A 10,765-nucleotide genomic window follows, 5' to 3' on the forward strand; every position below is an offset into this window, starting at 1 on the left:
GCGGGAGGAGGGAGGAGGGGACCAGGGGGGGTCCCCTGCCAGGCCCCATCCCCTGTCTGCTCTCCCAGCCCCCCCCTGGGCCCCCCGACCCCTACTCACTCTCTCAGCCCCCCTCCCAGCTGCCCTGCCCAGTCACAGCTCCCGGCTCTTTAAAAAAAAGCCCCCAGTCACCAGCTGCTGCCAAGCGGAGGGGCAATCCCCACTACCTCGCACTGCCTCACACTGCATAGGGGGCTCTTCCATGAGCCCCTGACCCCCACCTGTTCTCTTAGCTCCCCCATGGCTGCTTTGCCTGCCCCAGCTCTCAGTCCTTTAAAAAAAAAAAAGTCCCAACTCACTTCTGCAGTGACCTTGGGGCTTCTGGGGGCTCATGGCAGACCCCCACCACCCATAGCACAGGGCAGTGGGAGGCAGCAGGGATCAGCCCCCCTGCCTGGTAGGAGCTGATGAGTCAGGGCTTTTTTTAAAGGGCCAGGAGTTGGGGCAGGTGGGGTAGCCATGGGGGGGGCTGGGAGAGTGGGGGCGGTCTGGGGGCTTGTGGCAGAGCTCCTCATGCAGCAGTGGGGCAGCTGGTGGTGAGTGTGGGCTTTTTGTTTGTTTTTTTTTCTAAGAGCTGGGAGAGGAGGTGGGGCAGCCATTGTGAGCAGGTGGGGATGGGGTCGATTCAGAGATTTGGTCGATTTGGCGGTGGCTGAATCTCTGAATCAGATGCGGCCGAATTGATTCGGGACACTGATTCAAATCACCGAATCGAATTACTGTCTCCCGAATCAGCCGAATCCGAAGTGAATACTAGCTGCTTCGCACAGGCCTATTATTTATACAGATATCTAGTTTTATCTTACATTCCCTATGATATAATACTGAGTTACCAGTTAAACCTGGTTTAAGACAAGCAGATTATTTTTGGGCATCCACGTAATTTCTGTCTATCCCCCAACTTCATTACTGCTTAGTATTGCTGACATAAAATTTCCTTTTTGATGTTTGGTGAATTATACTTTTATGTACATTCTGTAAAATACCTTGGAAATAAAATAAGGTTGTAAAATAGCATCCTTTTTATAGGAAGAAGGCCAAGATCAAGATACCGTAACTGGAGAGATTACAGCTTGGAATTTTCTTTCTGAGACCCAAATATGTGTTTTGTCTAAAGAAAATATAGAAGGGGTTCAAAAGTAAGTATGTAATAAATAAAGATAATGCTCATGCTTGTGTTTGGATGAACCAGAAATTTTGTGCATCCTATCTTTAGTTGTCTTGATATTGAATATATCAGGTGATAATTGTGATATTTGTCATATGGCACAGTAATGTCTTTATAAAAGGCTTATATTAAATCAGATTCTGAAAGTGAAGGCAAGTTTATGAACATGCTGTCTGCAACTCTCATTCTAATAGTCATGATTATATTGAAATTTAATAATCTCATTTGCAAAAGAAATGGATAACATGAGCTGTAATTTGTGAGAGAGAATTATGTTTAAATAACTGGTTAAATCAACTCCAGTAGCATTGATTTATGTATGTGGGCAAAATGGCATATTTCCAAAGAAATATAAGCTCGGTTCATGATGATTTAGTACAATTTTGGGGAGATGTAACTGGATTTCATGGAAATTGTGCAGTAAATGAGACATCTCTTAAATTGGCAATTCCATTCTTTCCCTATATTTCCCAACTCTTTTTATTTCCCTTTCATCAGCTTAGATTTTTGTGCTTATATTTCAAGATGATCTACTGAAATATCTGTTAGGTGGGGTTATAGTATAGGGGGGGACATGCTTAGTGTATTGGCCTGAGTGACCCATCGATTTAAATGTGAGTAGAGTTAGACCAACAATGAACACTCTTAGAAGTCCCAACTGCTGAGTCTTGATAACATTTCCAAAAATAGGTTTCATATTAAAACTGCACTATAACATATACATCTGGAAAAAAAGGATGTAGGGCATGACAGAATTTAACCCTTAAGAAAGATGTGGAAATGTGAATGTTAATGATATTTTTGAATGCTAATTAAATAATTATCTAGATAGCAGAGGTGATAATTTATTAGAATTTTTGTATATTATTAGATTTGCAAAGCTTTGCAAGATATAATAACTTCATCCTCATGCACTTCCTGTATATTCCTTTTGTGTTGGAAATTTGTTTCTATAGTTTCCTAGATAATTTTTTTTAAAGGGTTTAAAGTTAGATGGATACCGAGATGCGCTTGTCTGAAGAAGAGGAGCCAGCTTGAGACTTCTGAAAAGAGTGAGGGCCCCACCTCTGACTTGAGATATCCTGTTGTTACTGTTTATTATATATCTAAATATGGATTAAGGAGGCCAGATTAGGGTGTCTAAAGTTGAAAGTATTGACCTTACTTTGTATTTATATGATTTTCTAAGGTACCTAAATAAGTGAGAAGCTTATAATAATAACTTATTTATAATGAGTGTCTATTATAAGTCCCGTAGTAGCAAGTTTTCTAGCAAGCTGAAAGTCAGTGGGACTTGTGCTCACAAGTCAGTTCAGGATATTTGAAAATGCATCTCTCAGTGAATAAATGCTTGCTTTACACAACACTCAAAAGATGTACTTTCTTGCAATATAACCCCTTTCTATTATTTGCTATGAGGAAAAAAGGTCATCTATTGGGACTTGTTAGGGAAACCGGAGAAGAAATTTATCCATATATCATTAAATGGATGAAATAGGTTTTTTAATTGTTCTTTTCCCTTATCTAATAGATCTCCTACCTGTTATGACAGAGACTGAAATGTATAGTTCAAGTGAGACTAAGATTCACTATAACCCTATAATACATTATGAAAATCTCTCATCTAAGATTAATAATGAAAACTTTAGGGAAAGTCTTTTGTGTTTTTCTTTTCAGTTTATACCATATTTTTATTTAATATCACATGCTTCCAAAAAAGATGTGCTCCTATTATTTTGGAAGGAAGATCTGGGTGAGTTAGGAACTTTCTGTTAAGACAAAACAGCAGCCAGGTTAGGCCTCACACCCTTTCAAAGGGTTCTGAAGAGTGAAAATGGTAGCAAACCATTTCCTCTTTCCTCTAAAAAGTTTTTTTTTTTTTATGTACGTTCCTGTAAATAATAAAGTGTTGTTTACAAGTACAGTGCTCAACCACTAGGAATTGCAGATTCCTTAGCAGCTGAGAGAGGGTTAGCACTGGCCTCTGTCTGTACTGCTTGCTGGGCCAGAAAGAAATAGAGCCATTTTGATAGCTATTAGAGCACTTGCTTCTATTCCAGTGGTGAAAAATCTGCTTTGGAAGCTGTACAACATGAAAAAGAAAAGAAGCCAAACTCAACAGCGACATATATTTTCTAAGCCTTTGCAAGAAACACAGCTTCGTTCCCCGAGGACTAAACATCTACAATCCTCTGACTACTACACATAACTCCAAATATGCTTCACAGCTATGCAGAAGGATTTCATAGAAAATTAGAAATCATCTACTTCACCTACTCTACTCCAAAAGAGACCAACTCAGGAAGGAAATCACCACATACTACAACTTAAAAGACAGAAATCCAGTCATCTTCCCTAACAATATACAATGGATACATAGAGACTACAAAAAACTTTCTACAACATTAATCCTACATAAAAAGAAGAAATGGAACAAATTACTCCAAGAACAAGTTCCCCAGCCACAAAACAACCATCAGAGGAACAACACCAACACCCTACAACATTCCAACCTCAGACTTGATAAAACAAAAAGAGCAACCAACCCACAAATATTATCAATCTCTCCACACACACGCTTATCAAAACTGAAAAATCTGTCCTTTCTAAAGGCCTAAATTTCTGTCCAGAAAAATACCCTAATAAAATACTTCAATGTGGAGAACCAGAAGAATTCTTCTGACGCCTCTGCCTCAAGAAATAATTCCACGACCAAACTGAACCCACTCCCAACAGCAACTCATCCTCTGACAACATCCAGGAAAAGATCAATGCCAAAAAACCCCCCAAAAATCAGATTGGACACCTCACAGTGGACAAAACCCTAACCTTGACCACTACATTGGCTGCTTCAGGGAAAGAATGAACAATGAAATAATCAGCAACACATGCCACCATAACAACCTCTCTCTACCAGAGAAAAGGGCCATAGAATCTTTAAGATCTAACCACCAAATAGTAAAAAAACCAGCAGATAAAGGAGGAGCCATAGTCATCTTAAACCGTGAAGACTACATAAAGGAAGCCAACAGACAGCTCTCTGACACCACCTACTGCAAAGAACTACAAGAAGATCTTACGCCCCTTTTCACCAGGAAACTCAACAATACCATCAAATCATTTCCATCAAGACTACAAGAAAAACTACAGACCTTGATCCCCGCACTACCTAACCCGGGGACTTTTTACATGCTCCCTAAAATCCACAAACAAGGGAACCCTGGCAGACCTATCATATCCAACCATGGGACCCTAACTGAGGAAATATCAGGTTTTGTTGAATCCATCCTAAAACCGCTTGTCACCCACAGAGCAAGTTTTGTCACAGTATGCCAACCTTTTTATAAGCCACCTGGAAGAAGACTTCCTCAAGAACTGCACCATCAAACCTTGTTATACTTAAGATATATCAATGACATCATCATTTGGACTGAAAACCTGCAATCTCTGATTGAGTTCCATCAGAAATTCAACAAACACCATCCCTCCATCCAACTTTCTCTAGAATACTCCAGCACCAACATCTCCTTTTTAGACACAATGATCAGTATCCAGAATGATAAAATACAGACCACAGTATACAAGAAATCCACAGACCAGCATACATATCTGCACAGAACCAGCAATCACCCTAAACACACCAAAAAAGCTGTGATATACAGTCAAGCCGTCAGATACCACCAAATTTGCACTGAAGAGAACACCCAGGATTGCCACCTCACCAATCTCAAAAAGGCTTTCGCCCAACAAGGACACTCCTCCAGAGAGAGAGATCGCATGTTTGAAAGAGCCACCCGGATACCACATGAAGAACTGCTGCAGTACAGAAGAAACCCCCCCACAAATCGCACACCACTGGTTATGACATAGCACCCCTCCCTCGAACCCATATGGAAAATCCTCAAACAATTGCAGCCCATACTAGAAAGAGACCCTATTCTTAAAAAGATCTTCCCAGAGCCACCCATCCTAGCCTTGAAACAAGCACCAAACCTTGCTAACCTCATCACCAGAAGCAAACTTTCTCAAGCCCAGAACACACCAAAAGGATCCAGACCGTGCCATGATAAGAAATGCAAAACCTGCCAACACATCTCTACCACCCCCACAATTACTACGCCCCACAACAGAGCCATCAGCATTCCTGGATCTTACAGCTGCACCTCCAGAAATGTAATATATCTCATCCAATGCACCAAATGCCCCAATGGAAAATACGTAGGAGAGACCAAACAACAACTGCGCACCAGAATGAGTGCACACCGAAAATCTATCAAAGACAGAAATACCACTCTCTGTGCAATCTCTCAGTCCTGATCCTCAAAGGGAACTTACAAAACACTTCCCAGAGATGAGCCTATGAACTCCACTTCATCAACTTCCTGAACACTAAAAATCATGGACTAGATATAGACATTGGATTTATGACACATTATAACCTGCCTGACATCTGACTCCCCGGTATCTCTCCACTATTCATCCCCCTTCTCTCTCTTCCCACCCCCCCCAGCCTGTCTCTCACCCATTGACTCCTCAATCTGAATTTTCATTGCCTACCTGTCTTGTATGCATACCGGACCAGCCTCTGGCTTCTTTACTTTTCATTCCATCCAGGAAGAGCACACACCAACTGCCGAAACTTCCTTAGCCTGACGAAGGGTTTTTGAACCCAAAAGCTTGCATAATACTTGTTTTCCAACTATTTAAGTTGGTCTAATAAAAGATATCAGATTCACCCAAAGAATCTTGTCTGCCTATGTCCTTAGACCAACACGGCTACAACCTACATCCCTGCTTAAGACGCACTCCAAATTTGGAGGGCTGATTTTGGGGTCATGGTGGAAGATGCTTATGGTATCTGATGTTATATAGATACTTTTATAGCTATATTTTATGCTGTACTTGACTGAAAACACAATGCTTCAAGGACATTTTATGCTCAAGAAAGAAGTATCAGTATTAAAACTTCTGTTTCTAAGCATAATGCATCCTTTCCACGTACAAAAAGTTGAATAGTATGCCATTGTTGGAGATTGAATGCTGGAGTAGGTGGACCATAATTATGACTGTGTGTGGCAATTCCTGTGTTTTATAGTGCTGCCAGCTACCAGAGTATCTTACTACCCCCCATAAAAAATCAACACTAGTAACAAAGATGTCTAACATGTGTATTCTCCCAATCATTATCAAATACAGTTGTTAATTACATAGATTACAGAATATTGAAAAGATGAATATTGCCATTCTTAGTAATACCAGAAGAATCTAATTCCTTAAGAAGTACTGATTGTGAAAGCTTGATGCTGGTAGAAAGTTAAAAAAAAGAGGATATGGACTGTGACAGCTGAGAGTTGTGTCTGTGTGGTGAAGGTTCTTGCTTCTGTGAGGATTAGACCAGGTGTTTCTTGTTATTTGTTCATGCATTGTGAGCTGTATGTTGCCGCTAAGAGTTTAATTAAAGTAAAAGATTAGTGAGGCCTTGAAAGTAGTAAGGCCTTGTATGTAGTGACACAGTTAAAATTAACCTTAACAGAAAAATGCAAAGACTGCTATGACTGCTATGACTGCTATTGGTCAGTCATAAGGAAAGTTTGTAGTGTAAGAGTGTGAGTAGCTGTGAGTCAGCAGCGTAGTTCAGAAGTTATAAATTGGCTAGCACATCCACAGAAGAAAGATGCAGCATTGTGAGAGAAGCTACTAATTTAAAGATTAGCTGCTGACCTGGATTCAGTGAGCCAGTGGACCTCGAGGAGCCCGAGGACTGAATACCAGGGTCCTTCCTGGTACCCCTCGGACAGCACAGGTCGGGGACGCTTGACTTCACTGAGCTTTATAGAAGAGGAACTTGTCATACATCAGGAATCAGAGGGGACTGCTGATAAGTTGGTGACGTGAATTGCTATTGTCTGTCATTGTTATCTTTTTATACTATGCATAGTTGTGTGTTTGTTAAGTCAATAAACCTTTCTTACCTTTTTACTCCCTACCACTCTCTCAATCCTGAACCCTCCCACTGGCAGCTGGGACAATGGACTGTTTCAAATTGTGTAAAGTTCAGTTAGCCATATGCCACATCCATTTCAGTATATAACTAAGTGTTTTTAACTGTCCTGTATAAACAAAGTTGCCCAAATTTATCATTCAGAAGAGAGGGATATATGTTTTAAACAAAAAATAATGGATTATGTTCTTTATGTTATCGAGCAAGCCTCTAATAAATACAACTCCTCTTTTCATATTGTTCAACAAGATAATTCTTGGCAGGGTGAAAAACAGTTGCCTATTGTTAGGACTGTGAGTACTGGTTCTTAAATGGGAAGGGATGGAGAACAGAGAAAAAAAGGCTCCTTTTTTGTGCGGGTGGGGGAGGAAGTGGAAACTATTATCAGAGGTTGACATCCTTGTTGACAATCTTTTATGCAGGAGGCTAAGACAGTGATTTTCAACCAAGGTGCCATGGCACGCTGGGGTGTCTTAAGATTCTTTCAGGGGTGCCAAGGGATGTCATGTAATGTTAAATGTGCAAACGTATTTCACGAGGTAATCCCAGAGACTTCAAAGAATCCATTGTGTTGTAATATTTCTGAGCTGTTTGCAACAGAAAAAAATGCTTTAGTATTTTTCTGTAGTAAAACATTAAGTGAAAACTAATTGCTGACACTTTCTGAGGGGTTTCTCGAGTCTACAAAGATTGAGAAGTACTGAGCTAAAACTGAGTAAGTATGAAATCTAAATTATCTTTAAGACAATGTTGAGGTTATATTGGCAGAACTGTCAACTGAAGTCTTTAGCCCTGTCCCTCACTAATCTAATCATGCGGATAAATAAGGTAAATATATAAAAAATTAAGCCAAATTCTGCTCTATAATTTAGTAGACATATGAACACTAGGGGTGCACTGATAAAGAATTTTAAGGCCAATACTGATTTGATTGCTTATATGCAAGGTTCTCCACCTTGGGAAGAAAAACCAGCAGCATTCCTATATGCTAGGCAGTGCTACACTGGTCAGCACTATAGATGAAAGGGACTTGGGGGTCCTGATTGACCACACGATGAACATGAGCCTTCAATGTGACACTGCAGCTAGTAAAGCGAGCAAAATGCTGGCTTGCATCCGTAGATGCTTCTCAAACAAATCCCAGGATGTCATTCCCCCATTGTACTGAGCCTTGGTGAGGCTGCAGCTGGAGTACTGCATCCAGTTTTGGGCTCCACAATTCAAAAAGGATGTAGAGAACCTTGAGAGAGTCCAGAGAAGAGCCACATGCATGATCAAAGATCAGGAAAACAGACCTTACAATGACAGGCTGAGAGTTATGGGGCTATTTAGCCTGGAAAAGCGCAGGCTCAGGGGCAATATGATGGCCACCTATAAGTTTATCAGGGGTGTTCACCAGGATCTGGGGGAACGATTGTTCACCAGAGCGCCCCAAGGGATGACAAGGTCGAATGGTTATAAACTCCTGCAAGACCATTTCAGGCTGGACATAAGGAAGGATTCCTTCACTGATTGAGCCCGTAAGGTCTGGAATAGCCTGTCACCAGAGGTGGTTCAAGCACTTAGCTTGAACGTCTTCAAGAGAAATTTGGATGCTTCTCTTGCTGGGATTTTGTGTCCCCAGCTGACTTCCTGCCCTTTGGGCAGGGGGCTGAACTCGGTCTTCCAAGGTCCCTTCTAGCCCTAATGTCTATGAAATCCATGAAAATCCTACACCCCACTTCAGCTGGGCAGTGCCTGCCCCTGCCCCAGGTGCTGCCCCACTCCCTCCCTCACCATGGGGGCCTGAATCTGCCCCTGTTACACACCTTCCCACATCCCTTCCCCATAACCGACTTTCCAAGCTGTTGGGCTGGATGCGTGCATGCTGTGGCTGCACATATTTATTGGCGACATTATCGGCCACATCAGACAAAAAATGATGATTGCTGATAATGTCAATTTTCCTTTTATCGGTGCTGATATGATATGGACTGATGTATCGGTGCACCTCTAATGAATATGGTACAAAACCATAACTTTTCTAAGGATTAACTGTTCCACCCTAAGCCATTAGGTCTTATGGATAGTAAAATAGAAAAGTTTCAGAAGTATCCAAGTGACTTAAAATCTTACATGCTGAGGTCATTTTGGAAATGAAACATCAACTTGCAAGTCCCTTAAGCACTTTCCATAGCCTTAAAATTAATAGCAGCAAGAAGAAGCAAAACTTGTGAATTCAAAACTTGTATACCGGTAGGAAATGATAGTAATGGAAGGCTGTCTTTCATAATGGAGAGAAATTATTAAGAGATCCCAGTAGAGAAATATTGTAGGTTTGAGAAATTTGCTAATGTCCCTTTGCTTTTGCTTAGTAAAGGTTGAAAAAACCTCCATATGTTTAGTCATGTTGATTGCTAGACAGCTTATGGCAATATAAATTTAAACTTTGAGAAAAAAATTAGGATCAGGAATTTGAATGAACCTGTGAGAAAAGAAACTAAAATCAGAAGTGATAATAGAATGCAAATGTCTCTTCAGTGTGGCATCTATTAAAAGACTAATAGGTTGATTGGGTGTATTTAAACCTGTTAAGAGAGAGAATACTGAAAACAAAGTTGTATTGCTAATCACTATGTACTCCTGGAGTACTTTGTCCAGTGATTTTTCTTTTTTTTATTTTAAGAAAGAAAGAAAATTGGAAAGATTCGGGTAAGGAAATCAGGCACATGTTTCATTGGCTGAATAATATTGAACAGTTACTGAATTTCACAGTATTTTTGGAAGTTTACTCAATGGATTTTTTAAAAAGCTAATTTCCCCATTTATAGAGCTGGGCTGAAATCAGCTTATTTGTTCTATTTTTCAAATTAATTATTTGAAGAATATTAGATTATTTTTCTTTGTTCACCAAGTTCTAAGACTATATCATACTCCAAACTTGTGCCTACAGTTATCTACCTTTCTGTGCAGAGTGGTGGCTCCACTCTCTCCATGATCTCATACCCACAACTCAATTGGAATTGCATTGCTAAAGACTTAACAGGGAGTCTGTATAGGGTAAAAGCTTCTGCTAGTGAATGGATCAGGAATAATACCTGCAAGGTATGGGCTTGTCTGTAGGGGTAAAAGGAGACCATGAATAGCCCTGAAGGTGACTGGTGCTCTGTAGCACTGATGGGACCAAGGGGGGCCTTGCTTAGGGCATTGAAAAACAAAGACTAGGGTGAGCTGGGTATGGGAGGGACTCACTGGCCAAGGCAGGCTAAGGCTTGATTTTTCATAGATTCATAGATTCATAGATGTTAGGGTCGGAAGGGACCTCAATAGATCATCTAGTCCGACCCCCTGCATAGGCAGGAAAGTGCTGGGTTTAGATGACCCCAGCTAGATGCCTATCTAACCTCCTCTTGAAGACCCCTAGGGTAGGAGAGAGCACCACCTCCCTTGGGAGCCCATTCCAGACTTTGGCCACTCTAACTGTGAAGAAGTTCTTCCTAATGTCTAGTCTAAATCTGCTCTCTGCTAGCTTATGGCCATTATTTTTTGTAACCCCCAGGGGCGCCTTGGTGAGTAAA

General features: G+C 40.8%; 1 protein-coding gene across 3 annotated transcripts in view; it reads left to right on the forward strand.

The window, feature by feature from the left end:
* CABCOCO1 (ciliary associated calcium binding coiled-coil 1) overlaps positions 1-10,765 on the forward strand; it is a 130,385-nt gene that overhangs the window by 20,225 nt on the left and 99,395 nt on the right. For all 3 annotated transcript variants that reach the window (XM_006022357.3, XM_006022359.3, XM_006022358.3), the window contains exon 2: positions 1,069-1,178. The gene's annotated coding sequence lies outside the window, so the exon portion shown is untranslated. The remainder of the gene's footprint in view (positions 1-1,068; positions 1,179-10,765) is intronic.

The sequence above is a fragment of the Alligator sinensis genome, unplaced genomic scaffold, assembly GCF_000455745.1.
Source record: "Alligator sinensis unplaced genomic scaffold, ASM45574v1 scaffold674_1, whole genome shotgun sequence".
NCBI classification, from domain to species: domain Eukaryota; kingdom Metazoa; phylum Chordata; order Crocodylia; family Alligatoridae; genus Alligator; species Alligator sinensis.